The sequence below is a fragment of the Equus caballus genome, chromosome 10 (assembly GCF_041296265.1).
Source record: "Equus caballus isolate H_3958 breed thoroughbred chromosome 10, TB-T2T, whole genome shotgun sequence".
Taxonomy (NCBI): Eukaryota; Metazoa; Chordata; class Mammalia; order Perissodactyla; family Equidae; genus Equus; species Equus caballus.
Window position 1 is genome coordinate 24519568 of NC_091693.1, and position 9523 is coordinate 24529090.

Sequence of the window (9523 nt, forward strand, 5' to 3'; positions counted from 1 at the left end):
AGCAGGGATGTCTCCACCATGAGCCTCACACTCACACATGGACAGATGACCTTGCAGGGATGTACTTGATTTAATCTATTTCAGCACCACATGGGAGGTGGCTCATTGCTGACCATGGTTCTGGGTCAGTGGACAGAAATATCCCGGTGACAGTCTTCAAATATGAGGGAGAGGAAACAGGCTTCCATATTTCACTTTGAGCCCTGCTCCCCTCCCTGCCTGTGAGGACCTGGCATCCCTCTCCTGTCCATACAGAGGTGGAAACCTCCACTCTCATGATCCCTTGATTGTTCCAGACACCTGTGGCCACTCCACCTTGTCCTCTTTTGTCTGTTGTGGTTCCCTCTCAGTTTCAGAAATTTTTGTTTCTCTTTTCCTGCAATCGACTGTGGCTACATATTTCAGAAATATTATAACTAGAATTTCTCATTACGGAGCAGATGGGGTCTCTTAAGTGGGTACATCAATCATCCACTCGGGCTGTGGAGTCCGATACCTTGATCATCTCATGTCTCAAACCCCATATGTCTTAATCAGCTCTGGAAATCAACAATAATTGATTTCTTCCGTGTCCCTGGCACCACTGACCCCAAAACCACTCTGAGTAGGTTCTTTACAACATGCGGCAGAGGAGGAACACAAGGCTCAGAGATTGGACGTTGATGCTAGAGGTCACATGAGTAGCGGATGATGGAGGAATATTTCAATAAGAATAAGTTTTGTCCTGCAAATCAGAGCACTAACCCACTCACTGACCCCTAAAGCTCAAGACAGCTCCAGGATGAGGAGAGCTCCACCTGAGAACAAGAGGCACTGAGGAGGCAGGAAGGACTCAGAAGTTTGTTCCCTGAGAGATGGAGGTGGATGCTGTTGCAAGAAAAAAGAGAAGTTGGTGAAGGGGGCTTATATAAAGAAAGCCCACACTCCAGGGCCAGGAGAGGAGAGGTATTTCTTTCCCTTATTTCACTATATTTCTCCATAGTACTCATTACCACAATAACCTCAACCTAAACTGTACAGTCAGATGTTGAGCGTGTGTCTCTGCTGATCTGAGCTCTGCAGTACAGCAGGAACCTACATCTTCCCTGACGCATCTCCAGGGCCTGTATGACCACTGTCCATGGTGAGGGCCCTACAAGGATGCTCTGGTGGATGGGCTGAGGATGAAGGATGATGGAGGCTCTGTGAGGGAAGGGCATACCCTGAATATCCCACACCTGGAAGGGGCATCTCTAGGTCTCTTTGCTCCTCTATCCTGAGAACAAGAGCCAGGCTCTTGAGAAGAGGCAGTTCCCCTTCCTGTGGGGTTGCTGATGTGACAGTCCCATGATGAGGAGGACCAGTCTCTGAGTGTCTACACTTAGTGCATCTGTCTCTCCTGCTGGGAACTGTGGTTTCCTCCATCTGCACAACTTGGTCCAGAAAGAGGAGATGCCATGACTCCCACCCTCACAGCCCTGCTCTACCTCGGTGAGATTTGAGGAGGGGGAGGGGAAGCCCTAGTCTGGGAGGGACCCCACCCCACAGCCAGGCTCTGGTCTGTCAGGAGACCCCAGACTCAGGAGGCTCATGAGGAGGAGGGGTTCTGTTCAGGCTTCAGGGGCAAATCTCTCACAGGGAACTCTCTTCCAGGGCTGAATATGGGCCTGAGGGCACCAGTGCAGGCAGGCGAGTCTGTCCCCAGGTGTCCCAGTTCCTTCCTCCTCACTGGGAACAAGGGAACCCTCTCTCCGAGAGAGCTGGGGATGGGCAACAGCAGTTCTGGGCTGAGGGATGAGGCATCTAGGAGGGTCCTGGGGCTGAGAGCTGAGGAAATTGGGATGGGGAATGTCTTGTGACTCAGCCTCTGATTTCCTGCCAGGGACTCTCTCCAAACCCACCATATGGGCTGAGCCAGGTTCTGTGATCCCCAGGGATAGGCCCATGATCATCTAGTGTCAGGGGACCCTGGAGGCCCAGGAGTACCATCTGGATAAAGAGGGAAACCCAAAGCCGTGGAGCAGACACAGCCCACTGAAGCCCGAGGACAAGGCCAAGTTCTCCATCTTACACATGGCAGAGCAATATGCAGGGAGATATCACTGTTACTATCTCAGCCCCACTGGCTGGTCAGAGCACAGCAAGCCCCTAGAGCCAGTGGTGACAGGTGAGAGCACACTCTAGGGTCCAAGCCTCAGGCTCTGCCCTCAGGATGGGGATCGAGTCTCAGGAGGTTCTCCCCTCTCACAGCCCAGACCTGGAGGATATGAGGGAGCTGTGACCCCATTTAACACAGTGCCTCCTCCTCTCCTAGGAATCTACAGCAAACCCTCCTTCTCAGCCCTGCCGAGCCCTGTGGTGACCTCAGGAGGGAATGTGACCCTCCAGTGTGGTTCACAACTGGGATTTGACAGGTTTGTTATAACTAAGGAAGGAGAACACAAGCCGTCCTGGACCCTGGACTCACAGCGACACTCCAATGGGCAGTTCCAGGCCCTGTTCCCTGTGGGTCCTGTGAATCATAGCCACAGATGGACGTTCGGATGCTATAGCTGTTACAGGAACGCCACCCAGCTGTGGTCACACGCCAGTGACACCCTGGAGCTTCTGGTCACAGGTAAGGAATGCCCATCCTGGCCCCATTCCTGTTGTGGGGCACAAGACAAGTTATTGGATTTTTTGCTCCCAGGGGAGCCCCTCATGAGAGGGTGGGGTGAGGGGATTAGGGGGATCCTGGTCCAGAGACAGAGGGTGAGAGACAGTGAGACGTGGGGGCCAAGATGGAGAAGGGGATTTATGGGAGGACTTAGTCCCTGCAATCCACAGGTGGTCTTTTTCCCAGGTCTGTCTAGGAAGCCCTCCCTCCTGACCCAATAGGGCCCTGTCCTGGCCTCCAGACAGATCCTGACCCTCCAGTGTCTCTCTGATTTTGGCTACAAAAGATTCCCTCTGCCCAAGGAAGAGGATGTGATCTCATTCAGTGCCTTGGCCAGGAGCCCCAGGCTGGACTTTCTCAGGCCAACTTCCTCCTGGACCCTGAAAACAGGTCCCACAGAGGCCAGTACAGATGCTGTGGTAGACACAATCTCTCCTCCAAGCTGTCAGCCCACAGTGACCCCCTGGAAATCCTAGTGGCTGCTGAGGAGCCAGTGGGTCAGAAAGGGACCCAGACTCTGCACAGGCCCTGCTGGAGGAGCCTCAGGTAGTAATGCCAAGATGAGATGTGTGGGGTTCTCAGGGAGGGAGAGAGACAGGGAGACAGGCGATGGGTAGGGAGACCTCAGAAGAAACAGGAGAGACAGAGACGAGGGTCTTCAGAGAGAGGCCTGGGGACTCTCCGTTCAGAAAAAAAGTGGGTGAGCAGCCCCTCACCCACTCCTCCTCTCTCTAGGACAGCTCCCTCACACACCCTACCTCTCGGTGCAACTGGGCCCCAAGTTGACCCCAGCAGAGAAGTTGAGGCTGCTGTGTCAGTCATGGGGCTCAAGGGGCACCTTGCTTCTATCCAAGAAGTGGGCAGGTGATCCCCCTCTGAGTCTTAGATCAAAGTACCAAGCTCAGGAGAAGCAGGCCTAATTCTCCATGAGTTCTGTGAAAGCCCACAGGGGCACCTACTGGTGCTACAGCTCAGACAGGACCACTCCTTACCTGCTGTCACATCCCAGTGACACCCTAGAGCTTGTGGTCTCAGGTAAGGGGCCCCTGACTCTGCCCTTTCTGAATCAGTCAGCTCAGGGCTCTGTCCTCAGGAAATCAGAGAGTGTAATAAATGAAGGGGCACAGGGTGAGGGCCCACAGAGCAGGGTTCATCTCATGAGAGGGTGGAAAAATGACACAGTCCTCCTGCCCCTGGGGCACCCCAACCTTGAAGTCTCAGCAGAAATATAGAGTATGGAGGGCTGAACGAGACATGGGTGAACCCAGGAGGAAGTGACTAGACTGAGGGTGGAAGACAAGCCCCCACCACTCACGTCCTGATGTCTCCATCTCAGAATCTGAGCCTCTGGTGTCCCAGGTCCCCCTGGACACTCTCCTATAGAAAGAAGCTTCTCCGCCCACAGGTACCGCTCTGCATGGCCCTCCTGTTCTCGCCTGGAGGCCTCATGCCACTCAGCGCACACCTGAGACTGAGAAAGGACTGTGCATCGCTCGCTGGGGTCAGTTAGGGGATTACTGCACAGCACGTCTGTGTGTAGCTCACGTCTACTTTGCATCTTCTGTGCACACTTCTCTATTATGCTCTTTTTCTGAGAACTATTTAAGCCATATTTTGATGTATAAACTTATGTATTTAAATAACATAATACCGATTTACGATTCAAAAATAAGTAATTCTACTATTGTTATTTGGATTAGATTAAATTCATATATTCATTATGGAGAACAACTTTTTGCTAATATCAAGTCTTCTTATCACACAAATTTTCAAAAGAAGTTTATTAATGAACTTCAGAAGCATTTTCAATTTTATTCACAAAAATTGTACCACTTCATAGCTTATTTTAAGAATAGCTCCACTGCTTTTCTAATTTATAAGTAAGGTGTTTGTTTCCTTTATATTTTCTAAGTAACAGCTAAGTACACATGAAGAAGCCCTTGGTTGGGGCATATGTCCTATTCACTTACTAAAGATTCTTTCCCTTCAATTATTTTTCAATTGATCTCTTCTGATATACCACTAAAAATTTCAGTGTCCACAAGTAAAAGGAAATTTCACTTCTTTATCATACCTATTTTTATTGCTCCAAATCCTCTACGATGACACAGTAAAATGTTCTTGAGCTTCACATCTGGAAAACAGCTTAACTTAGGCCCAACATTAGTTTAAGGCAAACTCATTAAAAATCTATGTTTTCTGTCTATAGTAGTATGTGCGTGTTCCATCCAATTCATTTTCCTGTTTCACTGGGGTTTTATTAAAAACGCTTTCTTTTCCAGACAGTTGTACATCTCCTGCACAATTATCTTTTCTCTCAGATTGATCACCATGTGAGACACATTACAAAGGCTTCAAACTTGGTGAGAGATTAACATGTTTTTCTTTTTTTATCCTCAGTCAATGCTATAATTCCACTGGTTTTTCCCTGTTCCTTGAGATTCAAAAACCAGAACTGTGGACTTCTTTGGTTCTAGACTTTTAACAAAGAAAGGTAGAGGTTGTCTTTTCTTTTTAATTAAATTATTTATTTATTTTCGGGTTACATCATATTTTGAATTCTGTGTAGATTACGTCATGTTCACCACCCGAAAACTAATTATAGTCCATTCCCTCACATGTGAGCCTAATCACCCCTTTTCCTCCCCCCTCTCCCCTTCCACTAAGTGCCCAGAAGAGGGAAGCTCCATCTTCGTGTCTCTCTTTTTGGGCAAACTCTAGATAGTCTGATGAATTATCAAGTAGAATTGGCTAATCAATTGATTTTTGTCAACCTCTAAGAGGTTGTGTCAGTGTTTACACTTTGATTCACTCTCCAAGTAAGGAAAAATAGTGTTTTATAACTCAATGACTAAACATTACCTTTAGAAAATACATACGTGCTTGTTGTGTGTATGTATCTATATATCTACCATTGTAGATATTACTAACTATGAAGAACGAATTAATGAAAGAATAAATGGATGGAAGACTCCAGGTGACGGTTAAAATGCACATCCCAGAGGGGAGGGAACTGGACGAGGTGGGGTGAAAGGGCCTCAGCCTCAGATTTTCACTCCTTTGTGCTCCTGACATTCAGGAGTCCCTGACACCAGCCCCTCATCCCTGAAACCTGGAGCCCCAGCTGTTGAATAAGAGGAAACTCTCAGCTGTAGGGAACAAGCTTATGGCATCTTGAGTCCCAGACTGAACACAGAACATACAAGGACTCAACTGTCTCTGTACTGGGACACCATTTTTCTCTCCCAACCTGAGCTCTTGGGGCACATCCAACCTCTGTTCCACTGTGACTAACAGGTTCTGAATTCAAAGAAAAAAAGGAGCCCAAGTGAATCCAATGAGGAGACCAGAGAGAATCCTGCTATAGCAGAGAAAAGGTTAATTAGGAAACTATAAATTATGTCATGATAAATGGGGTAATATAAAACACAGTCCCCAGAGGAAAGGCTTCAGTTGTATCTCTTCAATCCCTCACCCATCTACTATTTTGTTTTCCTCAGGAGCAGCTGATATCCTCAAGCCATCACAAAACAAGTCAGACTCCAACAGTGGTGAGCAGGAGAAAGTCCCAGTTCTGAGGCTGGGCTCAGAGGGTCATGTCTAACCAAGGGGAAGCAGGTGCCCTGGGTGGACATCTAGGGATCCTGGAGTGATTTTTGTCTGTCGTGACCTCTGTGATCTCTTTGTCCAAAATTCCTAGACTCACACCCCCAAGACTACACAGTGGAGAATCTCATCCGGATGGGAATGTCTGGGTTGATGCTGGTAGCCCTTGGGGCACTGCTGATTCAGGCTCAACACAGCCAGAGAAAGACCCAAGATGCAGCCAGGAGATAAACACAAGAGGGATCGCTACATCTTCGGAGTAGTGGAGCATTAGAACAAATCTGATGATCCCAGAAGGTTGAAAGAAAATCTGGACCATAAGTTTGGGGATCTGTCTGCTGAGAATGTTGAGGAAAGTAAATCTGGTTTAGAGTCAGGAAAATGTCTTGAGTGCTCCCTGTACAGGACTCTTCAGCCATTAAATGTGTATTTTCTCTCTCTACCATTGTCGACTTTCTTTGACTGTTTCCCCCTTTTTCTTGCCCCTATGACATGAGGTTACATCCCAAGTGTCTGGTTTGGGTCCATATGTAAATCCTCATGTTCTCACCCACTTTTATGTACTGCAATTTTCTTTACTGGTAAGAACCACATTACCGGATGTACATTGTTGAGTCTCCCTCTCTTCAGTTCACAGGACTTCACCTGGTTTCAATAGCTGAATAAATGGGAAAATATCAGATTATAGTCTGGAAAAGATAAATCCAAATTTATACCTATTACCCTCTCTGGACCCCACAATCCTTTCTCTCTTCATCAGATGCCATCCATGTCATTTTTCCAGAAATGTCATCACTTGGAATCAACACATTTGCATTTGAAGGGACAGTCTATTGTTGTGCTGCCTCTGTAAAATTTATTTTTTAAATCTCTGATTTGTGCATTTGCCAATTTCTGTGGTGTAAATCCTCTCTTCAAGGCCAACACCAAGGCACAAATGTGACTTCCCTGAATGCGGAGTTGAGAGGAGATGAACCAAGTCATCAACACGAATGTGTAGGAGCCATCTGCAGCACCCCTCCCTATCAGCTCCATGCAGACCTGCTTTTCATTATTTTTAGAGATTACTATAATTTCTACTGCTGTTGTCACCCAGTTTCAATGGAATTATGACACCATAATCTTAGCACATCCACATGAGAGGCAAAAGAAAAAAAATCCAATGTGGGAGATAATATGGGTCACTTAGAATTCCAATGTATTAGCTATGGGAGTAAAGATTACTTCAACCAATTTGGGAAACATATTGGAATTATCTAGTTAAAAGGAACAGACACAGAACAAGGACCATAAAGTATACAGCCTAGAGGGAAATGTGTATGTAAGCACAAGGTACACTCACAAGAACATTGGTAGGAGAGTCTCTTAGTATATAGAAAACAGCCATAAAGTACAAAAGAAATCCATAAGTTAAAAAAACAAAGATGGATGGTATATGTCCACCATCGAACATCATATGGCACTGCAAACGCACAGATTAAATCTACAAAGAGCAATGTATGTCAACCTTCAAACATGATGATGAGTAAATGAAAGATTGTCTTAGGAGGCATGCAGGGCCATTTCATTACATAAAGTTCAGAAAGAGACATCATTTGTCATTTAGGTAAGCATACCTAGACAAATCCAATATATAAGAGAAGAGAAAGAACCTCATGTAATCCATTTAGTGGTTAAAGAGTCGAAAGTTCAAAATGGAAAACACAGGCACTGCTGGAAAGCAGACGATGTTCTTTGTGACCCTCATCTGGTGACTCATAAGACTGGTTGTCATCCTGGTAAACAGTGCATTTCTATTATGTAACGTATCTTTATTTTCCGTACAATGTAGTGAGCTGGAATTGAAATAGGTGAAATCCACAGCCTGAACTATGTATTGAACTTCCAACAAAGTGGCTGTTGATGTATTAGATGGCAAATAGGTCACATCTTGGCATTGCAGTTGCCTCAAAACATGATCACCACCTGGCTGATTATCCTCACAAAGTCCAGTCAAACAATGGGTCCCTGCCTAGGGAGAAACTGGGCCTCAGAGGAGAAAACACCTTGCCCAGGATTGCTTTACATGCAAGAGAAAACATTTAAATTGCTATTAGAATTTCTGATTCCATTTTGTTCAATCAATCTGAATTGGTATGGAGGACACCAATATGGACTTGGGAGTTATTTCAGAGATGGGAACAACCATGTCATGTCATTGTTTAGGGATCACAGAGAGATTGGTTCCAGATTGAACAATACTCAGGCAGCCTGATCTCTTCTTGAACCCCAGTGAGAAGGGATCAGGGAAAGGCAGCTGGGTGCAGAGGGTGCCAGATTTTTGGGTCAGGCTTGTTTTGATTCCATTCCCAGATGGAGACTCACCGGATGCTTGACCTTGGAAAACAGACACAGTATCACTAAGATTTTGTGTGTCTTACAAATGGTGTTGGATAACCAAATGCAAAAAGAAAGCATGCAGAAGAATGAAGTTGACCCTCACCACACACCACACACTGAAATGACCTCAAAATGGATCAGTATAACAGCTAATATTATAAAACTCAGAAGAAAATATAGGGACAAATCTCCATAACCTACATCAAAAGCACAATAAAACAAAAAAAGAAAAAAAAGAAATAGATACATAGGACTTCATCAAACTTAAAAATGTGTGTGAATCAAAGGACACTATTAATAAAGTGGAAACACAACCTGCAGAATTTGCATTTTATATATCTGATAATGGTCTGGTCCAGAATATATAAAGAAAACATACAACTCAACTACCAAAAAAAAAAAGTCCAATTTAAAAAATTGGTCAAAGGACTTGAGTAGCAATTTCTACAGAAAAAAATATTCTTCAAAGAAGACTTATTTCTGGAAATAGACCACGAGCACAGGAAGGTACTCATCATCATTAGTCATTAGAAAAATGCAAAATAAAATAACAATGATGGACATCATCAAGACGGTGTGATAGAAAGACTCGGTACTCATTGCCCACAGAAACAACAATTTAACCACCATCCACAGACATAAATATCTTTATGAATGCTCTGGAGTGCAGGTGTGAGGTCTCAGCACACCAGTGGAGCTCAATATCTGAGAACAACCACATTGAAAAGGATAGAGAGAACAGGTTCACTTCCCCTGAATCACCTTCCCATGAGCTGGCTCAGCTCAGCACAGAGAGAGACCCCTCCACCTGCGATTACTCCCAGTGGGAAGAGAGCAATGTGATTGTCTCTTTTGCAGCCTTTCCAGGTGCTGCATGAAAGCTCCCTTCTATCTTGCTGAGGG

The 9523-nt window shown here is 45.6% G+C and overlaps 1 pseudogene; it reads left to right on the forward strand.

Annotated features, from left to right (window-relative positions):
• Positions 1-1406: 1406 nt before the first annotated feature.
• LOC100054737 (leukocyte immunoglobulin-like receptor subfamily A member 6) lies at positions 1407-6603 on the forward strand (annotated as a pseudogene).
• The last annotated feature ends 2920 nt before the right edge of the window (positions 6604-9523 follow it).